This window comes from Notothenia rossii (assembly GCF_949606895.1).
Source record: "Notothenia rossii genome assembly, chromosome: 3".
Taxonomy (NCBI): Eukaryota; Metazoa; Chordata; class Actinopteri; order Perciformes; family Nototheniidae; genus Notothenia; species Notothenia rossii.
This window is the reverse complement of record NC_136901.1, coordinates 38,306,612-38,321,079: the sequence shown is the minus strand read 5'-3', so window position 1 is coordinate 38,321,079 and position 14,468 is coordinate 38,306,612. Positions and strand designations below refer to the sequence as shown.

Sequence of the window (14,468 nt, the reverse complement as noted above, 5' to 3'; positions counted from 1 at the left end):
GGGGTTGTTTGTAATTCAACATTTTGCACGAGCTTGTTTGAATTTCAGACTTGTTGAGACTTCACAATGTGTGGGACCAGAAGTTGACTTGTGGTCGGCGAAGCGAGTCGGACTCTACCTCCCCCTCCTCTCTCTCTCTCTCTCTCTCTCTCTCTCTCTCTCTCTCTCTCTCTCTCTCTCTCTCTCTCTCTCTCTCTCTCTTTCTCTGTCCCTCCCTCTCCTCTCTCCTCTCAGTCAGTCAGGAGTCGCTTCTTTCTCCTCCTCTACGGACTAAACTTTCTTCAAAGGCGACGGATCTCTGAAAATCCCATTATAAAACAAAACTGTCTCCGTTTCCGGGAGTTTAAAGAAGGATTTATTGTCATCGTGTCTCCTTTTTTAACTGGAGAACGCACGTGTCTCGGTGCGCACGAACCAAAATGAACCACATAATGTGTCCAGTGCGTCCTCGCCGGTCCTTCGCCGCTGTTTACGGGAAAAACTGAAGGAAAACCAGACCCGAGGTGGACTGAACACACACTCACTGTCCGTCTATGCGCGCAGAAGATAAAACAGAAGTGGAGACTCGTTCCTCAGACCAACGAGAGGTCATGGACATACTGTAGCCAGCGCGGACAGAGAGGAAGGATGTAGCTTTACACAGAGGGACATCACAACCTGCCAGGACGCAGAAGAGACTAGCGGATGTTTTCACCGGTGAGTGAACCATTTTTCGCTAAAACAAATCCAGATGTACTGCTATGTGGTGTGTGGTGCGTCCTTGCTTCTTGGACATGGACGGTCAGCGAAAAGAAGGTTAGCTCGGTTTGTGCTGAATTTTAAGGGTGAAAGTTATTGACGGTAAGAAATGCTTAAAGCTTAACACATTTGGATAAGGTGGAACTTTAAAGGCACCGAATTAGAATCATTACATCGATATTTAGACGGAATTTTGGTTAAAGAGACGCTCAACAAGCTGTTGCAGCCCCGAGGTGTGCACGTGTGCAACATTATCTTGAAGAAACACACAATATGTTAAAATGTGAAACTTGACACTATTGGTAGTTAGATTTACAGGTGGATGAAGCTCTCGGGGTTGTTGCGAGAGCTGCGTTTTTACGCATCGCACCGTCTGATTCTCCGCCAAAAATGTCCTTATTAAGTCATTTAGTCGTTTTTTTTTTTTAAATGTACATTTTTTGCTTCAGGAATGCACTTATTGATTCAAAAAATAAATCCAAGCTGGTGGAAATCTTGTCTGGAAAATTCCTTCAGGTATTCTGGATGATATGTGCTAAACGCAATAGAGATGTACGCATCATTCAGATATTTCGTCTTTGTTTATATTAATAATTAACATAATTTTGAGCATCATCAATGGACCAAATCACTTTGGGAGGGGCGGTAGATATTTCTGAGGGTCTCATTCAGAGGGTGTGGTTGTTTCCATCCCTCTGAAGCTTTTCCGCACCATGCTCAGATGGGTTCAGCTGCACACACCTGCACCAGTCTGACAATAAAATCATCTATTGCTTGTTTGTGTGTGTGTGTGTGTATGTGTGTGTGTGTGTGTGTGTGTGTGTGTGTGTGTGTGTGTGTGTGTGTGTGTGTGCGCGCGCACGTGCGTATTCAATAACCGTTTCGCTAATCCACCTGTCTCCAAGGAGGATTAGAGCTCGTGGGACATTTTAGGACCTGCTTCCTTTTCCCCTTTCTCCTCCGCCTTCAACAACATAATCAAAACGCCTATTCCTTTAGTGACATCCCCTAGAGATACAGCCACAAGTGAAGGCAATTTAATCCGAAAAAACTGCCTGGCACTGCATTGTTTTCAAATTATTTTAGTAGCCAATGCTGCTTGGCTCATCTGATGTGATGTCAAACTGTGACACGTGTCAGCTTTGAGGCATTTGGTACCAGCTGATATGCACCAGACCCTGTTGTATTTAACACCACTCAAGGCAGTTTTACATTCAAACTAATCTGCATGCAGGTTGTTGGACAGGTCGTGAAGCCTCATTTGAAGGCATTAGTCTCCGGTTTGTCATTTATCATATCTAATTTCAATCCCCCTCTTCTTCTCTCCGTCTGCTCAAATAAAAAATGGAAAGTAAAACGATCTCTATTTTCCACATCGTACCCCCGTCTTGCCTCTTGTTGTTGGTTTGGTACAGCTGACATTGAGGGTTTTATTAAAGCATTAAAGGGTTTCTCTGCTTGATCCATTTCTACAATTTAATTTTGTTTTGAGTTATACGTATTTTCAACAGGAAACTGGCCATTTCATTGTATTTATTTGTTGTTTTAAGCAGAGCTCCGCTTGGCAAATCATTTCATTCATCACCATGTTCTACTATACCTTACCCATTCACTAAAAGCTGAATCATTGACAGTCATGGCTGTCTGAGATGACTTGCCAACAATCACTCAGCTCCATCGTTCTCGTTCGATATCCCTCCTCTCACTTTCCATGCTCATGATGCCAGAACGGCCATTTGAAGACAGATGGATAATGGAGAAAAGCTGCAGGTTGATTTGTGTGAACGGCTGTTTGTTTTTCTGTCAAATGGAAAGCTCCTTGACCTGAGGGATGCTAGAGGAGAATTTAAAGGCACACACAGACGGTCAGATGTATACATAAACAAGCCTGTCTGTCTCACGTGGGGATGGTCTCCATTGTTCCCTCAGGGTGACTCTTTTGAAAATGCCACATCCATCAATTGCACCCATCATTTGATTTACACAATTAATCAGAGTGGATCAGCGGGCTTGAGATACCGCCGCAAACTGTTTCTTTTCTCCCCTCCTGAAATAGAAAAGAAGAATAAGAAAGTCTGGCTCTCCGATTGGCTGCACATGCTGGAGAGGACAATAACTGTAGAGGATGAGATCAGAAGAGCCGCAATACGAGAAGAAAATAGATTTCAAGGGCGAGCCTGGTAATTCAGGGAATGAAATAAATCAAATCAAGTTTTATTTATATAACACATTTTTAAAATGATTTTTGGTCGAGCCAAAGTGCTGTAGGCCTACATACAGTAAAAAGACTTTACAGTAAGGACACTTTACAACAAATACAAAAGCACAGTTTGTACAGAATATCAGTATGAGAAGACGACCCCCTCTGTCCTTAGACCCTCACATTGTACAAGGAAAAAAACGTGTGTGTACATCACAGCACGAAAGCATGCATTCAGGACACTGGCCCGTCTACACTACAGGCATCGAAAAAAATGCTTTCAACGCTTCACCCATTCACTTGAATGAGGTGACGTAGAAGATTTTTAATCTTCGCCGAACTGCATTGTGGGGAGCATGGCATGGCTTTGCAAGCATCACGAGCATCTATCGGCATCAAAAGTTGAACAATGTCCAACTTTTGAGGCTCGATGCTTAGCATCAGCCAATCAAATCCCGTTTATGCAAATCCCGCCAGTACAAGCGCAGCCAATCAAACCGCGTGCAAGCTGGGAGAGCCAGACCGCAGTTCATTTCCTCATATTCCAAACGAGATATTACGGTAGCAAATCACCCGGTTCTTTACGAGCGGAACTATTTACCGGGATACAAACCGGAGGAACCAGGCATGGAGGGAGGTGGCAGAGACAGTGGGGGAAACTGTTAGGTTTTTCGCCTGTTTGGAGAGTTTATATCCAGTTTACTTCGTTTTAACATTGCTATTGCTTTGTATGTCGGGGGCGGGAGATTCATGTGATTGGTTGTTGGTCGCGTTGCTCGCAAAAAATCGCCAAGCTTCAGACACACCCAGCTTCAAGATTATTTGATGCCTGTAATGTAGACGGGCCGTAAGGGTGTGTTGTCTATGCGTCCGCCTGCTGCTTAGACACAGCTGTGTGCACTCTTGTATCCTTGTGAGGACCAATTCGATTTTTGTCTTGGATTCTTTCAATGGCTTCAGTCAATGTGTCCTCTCTGTGGAAAGGTCAATGGCCTGGAGGATGTGAGATGAGATGTAAAACACATGCAAACCACAGTTATTGTGTTGCTGAACATCATGTTTGACATAAAGGGCAGGTTTTGCTTAACCTTCGAGAGAGTACTCTACATAAACCATGTTCAGGATGGACGAGATTTAAAGAGTTCTGAAGCACAAACATCACAACTTATCAAACTCACTAAAAAGACAAGTTTCTTTATATTGTATTGCCTTTATTTTTAGACACGAGACTCACCTGCTGTTCTTTGTATCCCTGCCAAAAATATCTCGATGAATCTTACCACCGTGAATAGTTATTGCGTGAAAGCACTCTCGCATTGTTCCCTTACAAATCAGATTCATTCAGCTTTCCCCCACACGTGTGTGTGTGTGTGTGTGTGTGTGTGTGTGTGTGTGTGTGTGTGTGTGTGTGTGTGTGTGTGTGTGTGTGTGTGTGTGTGTGTGTGTGTGTGTGTGTGTGTGTGTGTGTGTGTGTGGGGGGGTGTGTGTGTGTGTGTGTGTGTGTGTGTGTGTGTGTGTGTGTGTGTGTGTGTGTGTGTGTGTGTGTGTGTGTGTGTGTGTGTGTGTGTGTGTGTGTTTCCCGATGGCAGCTCTTGATTCAGTCATTCAGCAGAAGAGAATTTCATTCGGCTGAATTGCCTCAGTCTCTCCTGGACCGAGACCCAAAAGATTAAAGCGACAATCAGCATGTGAAACAACAACACCCGCCATTCCCGCCCCTTCTCTGTAGATCTGAGACCTGTCTGAGGAGGAGGAGGAGGAAGAGGAGGAGGAGGAGGTGGGCTGAGTGATCAGAGATTTAACGTCCAGTGTGTCGGGGAGGCGGTAGACAAACTTCATCAATTGCCAATTAATGCTCCAAATGGAAAGCAGCGATAATGGAGGCTCCTTGACTCTGATTACATATTTTCGTCATGGTGGAGGGGGCGTGTGTGGCTCTGTGTGTAAACTGGGATTATCCAGCTACCACTGCCTCAAAAAGACTGACTGGAATCCTAAATGAGTCGAAAATGAAGGGTCGTCCATCTTTTGAAAGCCCCTCAAGATCCTTCACTTGCATTTAAAAGCCATTGTCACAGAAAACTCAACTTCTCTCAAAGTGTCTTTTTACCTGTTCCTTGTGTGTAACCTTCTGACATTTGGGGGTGGTATCAAAAGTATCTATCTTTTATGAGTTAGCAGGAACCAACCATTGCCTGCAGTAAAAAAAAAAAAAGGAAAAGGAGGGGTGTTTTAAATCAGGAAAGCTCTTTAAATGTTGATTAGCGAACAAGAGGAGATTATATTCATTCGGTTCTTTTAGGAAACTGTCTCTATCCATCCATCCATCTTCTCCCGCTTATCCGTGGTCGGGTCGTGGAGGTAGCAGTTCCAGCAGAGAGCCCCAAACGTTCCTTTCCCCTCATCAACCAGCTCTGACTGGGGGATCCCAAGGCGCACCCAGGCCAGAGAAGAGATATAATCCCTCCACCTGGTCCTAGGTCTACCCCTCGGTCTCTTCCCAGCTGGACGTGCCTGGAACACTTCCCTAGGGAGGCGCCCAGGTGGCATCCTAACTAGGTGCCCGAACCACCTCAACTGGCTCCTTTCGACGCGAAGGAGGAGCGGTTCAACTCTGAGTCCCTCCCGGATGACTGAACTTCTCACCTTATCCCTAAGGGAGACACCAGCCACCCTGCGGAGAAAACCCACCTTGGCCGCTTGTATCCGCGATCTCGTTCTTTCGGTCATGACGAAACTTTCTCTAGTTCTCTGTAATGATATCTATTACTTGTCAAGTGAGCGGAGTACTCTATAGGAGAGCTAGATTGGCTTTCCTCTTGTATGAAACCATTACATTTCAAGTTGGATTTATAGGATCCAGAGGGGGATTTAAAGAATGGGATTGTGTGCTTTAATGTGGTCAGGACGGGTCAGGGAGATTTAAATACATAGATGGGAGAGGGAGTTATGGAACGATACAAATGAAAGGATTCGTAAAGCTGGACATCGGATACAGAGATGTTGGGTCAGCCCTTTCTGCTTAACCTGGATTTAAGCCTCCCTATAGAGCAGGGGTGGGGAGCCTTTTTCCTCTCAAGGGCCATTTCAATTTTTCAACATCCTCCGAGGGCCGTGCAAATGATTGACCTCTGCTTAAAAATACTAAAATCACAGCCCATTCATTTCGCCTTTCTTTCATGCTGTGCAAAGAAAAAGCAACCGCTTAATCCAGATATCTTACCATGACTCGCGCATGCATGCACGTGCACGGTGTGGCATGACCACCAAAACAGAAAGATATGGACACAAGATGTGTGCAAATGTATTTAGTATCCTATCCATGTGGACATGATTTAAGTGGGGGGGGGACCTAACCTCCTCTAGGGGGTCCGGGGGGCATGCTCCCCCAGGAAGATTTTTTCTGGTGCACTTTGAGAGCAACATGAGGAGATCTATGGATACATCTCTCAACATCCATATGAAACAGAACTGGAAGCAGATTTTTCTTTATGGATATTTTACAAATCACTTCCCTTTCAAACTCTATTCTTGTTTATTAATAACAACTTTTTTTTACTGTCATATAGTATTTTATACCTGTTTACTTTATTCTCTTATTTTTTTATAACTATAATGATAAAGATGTGCCTTTACCTCACTGGTTGTAGAAAAAGCTTCTTATATTCATTAGCATAGCTAGCTAACCAGATGCTAATAACAACAACGTTATTGACTGTATGATCAGTATGACAGATGAACAGATCGCCACTGGGCTTTCAACTAAAGACACAGCCACGCAGAAACTGCGGCATGTGTACGGCTCCCTATGGGTACTGACATTTCTGAAGTGCTGGAGCGGCGTTCTGGTGCTCTCCGTCAGAACTACACTCGTCAGACGAGACATATACCACGTGATGACACGTTAGGCTTGTGTTGTGTTCAAGGACCCTGACGTTGGCCAAGAAAAACAGGCACTCGCTTGTTTAATTATTTTGCGGTCTAGGTTTCTTAATCTTTTTTCTTTTTTGCGTGTGTTTATAAATTACCTCGAAGGCCGTACCAAATGGTCTCGCGTGCCGTGGGCCAGAGGTTCCCCACCCCTGCTACGGTATAGAGGGACAGCAAACAAAACAAGACTTAGTAGCCTACTTCAATCAAATTATCCCTCAATATTCCAGAGAGAAGACAAAACATCTGTTGTGACTGCAGGGACATTAAGGTTCATTTTGTAGCTTCAGCCCACCGTTATTTTAACCCAATTCAGTAAGTCCTTTAGTGATGGGAAGTGTAATGTCTATTCCCTGGGCTTTCAGGAGAAGTCCATCAATGTATTCACTTTCTTTTTGTGCATCATTGATTTTCTGTTTTGTCACACGCCATCTTGGTAGTTGTTCGTCCAACCTCTTATGCGACCATTTCCAAAACGTTTTTTATTTTTTGTTAATACTTTATTGTTATAGTTTTTGTGCCTAATTGGGGGCATGGCATGTTCCTATATAACTTGTGTGCTCATGTGAATCCCGTTAACTTAAAATATGAGTACATTAGCTGTTTATAGTTAGCCCCTTATATAATGTTTTTTCCGTATGAACTATGTTGAACAATGTATTCTTTTCATTTGCATTAATAACCTCGCATTGTGGATTTAAATGTATGTTTCGCAGAACAAATCAAAGGTTTCAGACTAGAAACAAAAGCTGTCTGTATTCTAAAAGCTTTTCGCAGACGAGCAGAGAACAAACACCATGTCCTCTTAGTAACAGAGTAGAAATAAGGCAAGCATATACATCGAAACTTGACTTCAGTGACTGTATTTAAAGGTGTTCTTCTCTTTGCCTTGATCCACGCTCTGCATCCTTTCTGTTTCACTCACCACCGTTCTGTTTTTGTGCGACTCGTTCAGATGTTTGCGTCAGCGGAGTACTGAAGGCTGTGAAGACCAAAGGCTACAGGAATGCTAAAGCACGAACATAAAGCCTCCATTTAGTCATTTCCTCAAAGAGAACTTGAACGGCTGAACACTCTTTACACCTCTTGTGATCTAAAAAGTTTTATCTGAAGGGGAGAACAGTAAATATGTGGTGGTGTGATTAGGAGAGTTAAAACGCCGGGAGAGAGGGAAACAAATCTCATTTGAAAATAAGTAGACTAGCCGAGTTAGGTCTATACATTTAAAGGTAGCGATAGCAATGAATACCTAAAGGCCCGGACACACCAAGCTGACACCAAAGAACTCACACAGACTGTTGCGTCTCCTCACGTCTCTGCGTTTTGGCCATGTGTCGCACTGGAACACACCGCAAAGACTTCAGCCGACCGCCAAGAAGCACGTACGAACTGCGCATGCGTGAGTGGCAATAACTCTCCTTACCAGCAGGGGGCGGTAGTGTGTATTCATCATTCAAAAGAGGCAACAACCGGAAGACAGACTGCGTGATAACCGAGAGAAGAAGAACAGACTGCGTGATATAAACAAACAACAAATAGCGTGTTCCATGTTCACTCTGCAGCAAAGAGCTCACGGGGCTTTCCTGAACCTGTGTCGAGAGCTGGAGTTAAATGGAACCTCAGATTCGCCTTCTTAATAGTTTGTTTGGGTCCCTCACTTCCGTTTCACTTCTCATGCACTGATTGGCTAAGCTGAACAGCCAATCAGAGTGATTTATTTGACCGACAGCCTTTGGCCGATTGCCGGGTTTTCAGCTGAAAAGGCATCGCCCTGGCTGAAAAGACCAGACGGTGCAGGACACACCAATCTGAGTAGGGCATGTCGACGCCCATCGTCGGCCTGACGCCCACCAACACAGATAATCGGCCTGGTGTGTCCGTGCCTTTAAGTGCTTTGACAATAAATACATAAAATAGATGTCATCTGTTGAAGCCGTAGTACTGTAAAAATCACGACCAATCATCTGAGCCGGCCCGGCTAAAATAACTGGATGGCCTACCTGCCTGTCAGCGTTCCATCTGTGCACAAACTTATCTCGTGCCCTCATTGGTCATGTGGGTGTTCGTGTGTGTTGGAGGAGGGGCTCTGTAAGGAAGTAGCAGATTTGTTCCGGTTGTGTATTTTCAAATTCTAGCGCACTCGAGCTGGTTTCTCCAAAGTTACCCAACCCCACCTTTAACTTGATTTGTTCCTTCTATCAAATGTATTGTACATATTATTTCCAATGAACGCAAATATAAAATCGATTAGTTCTGACACACAATGGTTTATTGAGCTTTAAAAACAGCATCACGAGTACCACCATTTCAAGTTAACAAAGCAAAAATAGAGCTAGTGCTCTGTTATCAATTTGAACGCCATGTGTTATACAATTTGAAGAACAAAAGGGACAATATAATCTTTGGATTTACAAAATAAAACAAGTAATTTGTCAAACCCGTTTTAACTGTCTTCCCTGAGGAATAAACATAGATCATTGCAACAAATTAAAAACTGTTTTTGGTTAAGCTGGAGAGTGACGCCCCCGATCACTTATTGAGAGGAGAGAGAGTAGTAACATAGACTTAGCAAATTAATGAGTGAAGACGGTCTTCCTGGTTGAACTTGCGCTGAGCTTAATTTGTGTAAGACTAGAAAAAAAGTTAGGAATAACACAGAAAAACATCTTTGTTTTGTTAATTTACAGCTGTTACTCAATCTGGCAATTAAGGTCACTAGGGGCTGTTTAATCCATTATAATCCCAATTCCCAATCTCTATGAATAAATGTAATTACCCCAGTGTTTTCATGTGTTAGTTAATATTCAGCAGAGCAGATGGAAACAGCTAATGGCAGAGCATGTGTAACCAGCTGCTACATAATACCCACGAGAGGCTTATTTATAGAGAAATATATGGAATTCACCCAAAGACCATTACGAGTTTATTCCTGAAACTATCTATTATTTAATGCCATTAATCAGTCTATACATGTGTAGCATGTTTTTCTTGGTGCTTTTTTTGGACACAGTTGTGCTATTACAGCGTTTTCAAAGTTATGGGGGGGAGAACATCTTGGAGACTCTTCAGGAATTTGCTCATGCTCGGCTTTTTTCATCGTCCAAGCGCCTGGTTTTACTTGGATGAAGCAACACATTTTCCTTTTACATTTAAGTCCAAGTTACGGTTGCTGTGTGCCAATACAAGCTATTGGACAATCAGATGAGCTAAAAAAGCACATGAGACGGAAAAAAAAGAATAAGAAAGGCATTCGGACATATTCACTGACTACATGTGGTATCTTAAATTGATACGAAAACGAGAATAAATCTCAAATATTGAAATAATGAACAATATTCAATCAGGTAAACATATTTCATTGGTGAGGGAGAACGAAATGCAATTTGTCCATAATTGAAAATTCACTTCAAATGCTTTAAACACGTTAGTATTCTCAGTTGGTTTGAAGTTGTTAAAGTACTGAATTTAAAATAACCCATCTCTCAGCGAGGGAATAACTCAATTATCTGGAATAACCTAGCAAACAACATGAGCTCGTTTAAATTCCTGTCTTATCCTGAGCTCTGCTTTTTACATCTGTACGCTGAATGCAACAGTGAATGCTGAAAAATGTAAGATTCTTATGAGCAATGCTTTAAATATCCCCCTGGAGAGTATTAAGTAAAGGTACAAGAGTAAGACAAATGATATTATGCAAAGTGGAATCGAGACATAAATTCAACATGATCCATATAAAGTAGTTTTCACTAAAGTCAAGTCCCTTTTTATATATTTCTATTGGAATCAAATGTCTCACCAATTCATTTCAGTTATTCAGACTATCCAACAGGCAGTCTTAATAAAATACAAAATCAAGTCAATCTCAGTCTTTTAGCTTCTTGCTTTTGTAATCCAATTTTACAAGATAATAAGATTAAAACATATTTGTTGATATAATCCTGCCTTTAAGAAATACACATTGAATTATAAGACAGTCTTAATATAATCTAATACTTCTGTTTGTTGCTTCCTCACTGGAATACGACTTCTTTAGACAAATGAGTTGCAAATGGGACTTCATGAAGGTTGTAGGAGCCGCATTTAAGTTTATTTAGTTTTGATTTATTCGGAACCTTTATTAATGCATTTTTCTGTTTCAGTGAGAGGTGTGCTTCGCTCAGGTGAAGGGGGCGGGGCTTTAAGTTGGAGGTTTGGTGTGACGGACACTTAGACGCAACTTTATGCTTCGTAAAACACAGATTATTAGGATATGCTGTTTAAGTTTATGTTACATATTGTTTTCCTATTTTGTTTTATGTTTGCTGGAAATAAACGTTGACATTTTGTACTGCGAGTCTGACACTGCTTCCCAGGCCCAAGCTCTACATGTGGCCAAGAACAATACGTTTTGAGGTGTCGAGTTACAAGACGAACCTTTGGGGATGTTGGCCACTACAAAGGTCATAATGTTCAGTTTTAGTTGGAGCTGCTTCAGATTGGTATTAAAACTAACGGTCACTTCAGGATGTAGTTTGTGTGTGAAGCTGACCGTTGAGCGACCCGACCAAGCAAGGAGGCAGAGGCAGAACGTCCAAAATACAACCCGGTGTGGGCATTTATTACTCACGGGCACATGACACAGCCTCAATCTGCTGTTCACGTGAGCACAGTCAGCAGCTACCAGGATCTCACACACACTACCAAAACAGGAAACACAGAGCCTAAATACCCACACGAATTAACCCAAAAATACACAGGTGAGGGGGGAGGAGACAACACAGGGCACCAGGTGAACATAATATGAAGCTCAGCGCAAGTTCAGGCAGGAAGACCTATCACTTTGTATTGCGCGTCATGGCAATACTCGCTCCCTTCACTAAATGATAGGGAGCGCCACTCCTCAGCTAACCTATCACTTCCCTCCGTTCACAAGCCTAATCATCGCACCTGTTAATCCCTCTATATATGCTCTCCCCTTTTCCATCAGCTGTCTTCCAGGTGTCAACGCGCAACCCTCCTCCACCCCTTCGCCTCCTGCTTCCAACTCAGGGCCAAGCCCAACCTTCTCCCTTCCAACCGGACCTAACCACTTATCACCACCACCAGTGTCTAGACCCGGGGGGGTTCATCGGAAACGGTTCTTCCCTTCCCGAATGACATCCTACAAAACCCGGGCCTAATCGCCAAACACCATTTCATTCACTTGTTATAAACTGTCATCATTATGTTTCATTTATATAATGTGACCCGATAATAAACATGTATTACATACATCACGTCTCTCCTGATTGAACAGGAGCAACAGACAAAACGGGAGGGGGAACACTTTTCAAAATAAAACACATGTGCAATATACAAAGCCCGAAGCCGTCAGTCCACAGTGACGAAGCCATTTTCGTCACATTGTGTATTTAATATTTTTAATAAAGTAATACAAATCTTCAATTAGCTTTTTAGTTAAAAACAAGATGTCGAGAATCATGAGATATCTTTGCCAAGATATTCAAATCCTGGGTGATCGTCTGGCGTCACTTTGTGCCATTATAACTCCCCGTCCTCTGAACTAATATGTGAGTGTGAGTTACATCTCGTATGGCTCCTTGTAGATTTCCCTCGCTCTCCTCATTCATATGCACTTCTCCCACTGCACTTATTTGACCATTTCCTTCCTGTTTGATCTCCTTTAAATCATCCTCTGTCGGAGTGTCACTGAAGACAGAAGTGGAGAGAGGGAGGGAGGGAGGTGAGAAGAAAATCTGACGTGGAAGAAGAGTAGGGATTTTGGGCCCCATGAAAAGATATCACATTGGTTACTTAAACATTTTTTTCTTAATGTTCTAAAATTGTTTGGGCCCCTGTCAGTCACGGGTCCTGAGAATCGTCCTAACTTTTCACCCCCTTACGGCGCCCCTGGACGTGAATACATCCGATGACCACTCATGACCGAGTGTGTGTGAACAAGAATGTCAGATATAAACAGCTGGGTTCATGGTGGAAATAAATGTTGATGTATGAAAGTAAGGAGTACTTGCATTGGCTTAGTTGTTAGACTGTCACATGCACTAACACCTATAGAACACAGCATAGCTCAGCAACAAGCGGACCGCGGCCCGGACCCGGACGCCGACCTATACGGACCCGGACCTATAATCAATACATTAATAGGGGGGCGATTCTATTTTAACCGCCGCTGACAGGTGAGCGGTGGGAGAGTCAGGGAGAGAAACACAGAAAAAGAAACGAGAGAGTGGGAGACAGTGAGAGAAGACGGAGAAGAAAGTGAGTGAAGAGAATAATTAGCCATACAGGGAGAGGAGAGTCAACAGGCGTGTTAGCGGCAGACAGGGAGAGACAAATAATAACACATGGCGTTCTCTAAGAAGAGGAAAGTGGACAGTGAGGACAGAGCTTTTAACCCTGAGTGGACTCATTCATGTTCATCCTGCCCACTGGGAGCACAGAACCAGTGTGTCTCATGTGCTCAGAGACCGTGGCGCTCATTAAAAGTGCCAAAACGCCACTTTGAGACAAACCGCAAAGTGTTTGACCAAACATTCCCTCTCAAGTCAGAACTGAGGTCACAAGATATAAGCCGTCTCAGACCCCGATATGATCCCCCTGACCCGTTCATTCACTGCCCAACCACGTGCTCATAAGGCACCCTGTGTAAGCTTAGCTGTAGATGTTAATGCATGTAAGGTTCTTCAACAAAGAGAAGAAAGTGTACTGGCCTTCCTTCAGACCAGTACAAGAGGAGAGGACATGGCCATCAAGGAAGTGTTAACAAAGTGAGGAATAGAGCCAAAACAAGTGGTTTCAATAACCACAGATGGAGCCCCTGCCGTGATAGGGAGAGAGACAGGAGATAATCCTGAGCTCATCTCTTACCATTGTATCATTCATCAATCTGTCCTGCTCCCCCCTGTTGGGTGAGCATGCTCAGGGAATTCCTCAGATGCTGATGATCTTTTGCTGCACCACAATGTGAGATGGCTCAGCAAAGGCCGCGCGTTGGAGCCCATCAGAAGGGAAGTAGCAGCTTTCTTGGCAGAGATGGGAAGTCAGAAGGCAACACAGTTTTCTCTCTTTTTAGAAAATGAGAAAAAGATGGATAATGTGGCCTTTTCGGTGGACATCACTTCGCATCTGAAGGAACTGAATTTGAAGCTACAGGGCAAGGACAATTCAATTTGTGAACTGATGACAGCTGTCCGCTCCTTTCAGAGGAAACCTGAAGTGTTCAAGGCAGATCTGCAGGGAGACTGTGCACACTTCCCAGCAGTGCAGGAACAGCTTCAGGGACAGAGACATGTGTCTTATTTGGTTGACTTTGTAGATAAGCCGATTGTAAACTTCAGCAAACGCTTTGACAGCTTCAGCTTTGGACGGCAGCTCACTGAAACAAGAGAAGGAGCGTTGTGTGCTGGAGAAAGATGCAAACACGGCCGCCATGCAAAAGACTAACCAAAAACTCAAACAACAAAAGGAGTTAGCTGCTTTGCGTGAGAGAAACCAGGAACTAAAACTGTTCGCCAATAGCCAAACACACACAAACTCCCAGCCAGGTGTGTGTGCCCTCGGGCTGGTTTCAGGCTGGGTTTCGCTGTGTCTCGCTGTCTCG

The 14,468-nt window shown here is 43.5% G+C and overlaps 1 protein-coding gene across 2 annotated transcripts in view; it reads left to right on the top strand.

Annotated features, from left to right (window-relative positions):
• The first annotated feature begins 245 nt into the window (after nt 1–245).
• htr2cl1 (5-hydroxytryptamine (serotonin) receptor 2C, G protein-coupled-like 1) overlaps nt 246–14,468 on the top strand; it is a 181,408-nt gene continuing 167,185 nt past the window's right edge. For both annotated transcript variants that reach the window (XM_079668476.1, XM_079668475.1), the window contains exon 1: nt 246–696. The gene's annotated coding sequence lies outside the window, so the exon portion shown is untranslated. The remainder of the gene's footprint in view (nt 697–14,468) is intronic.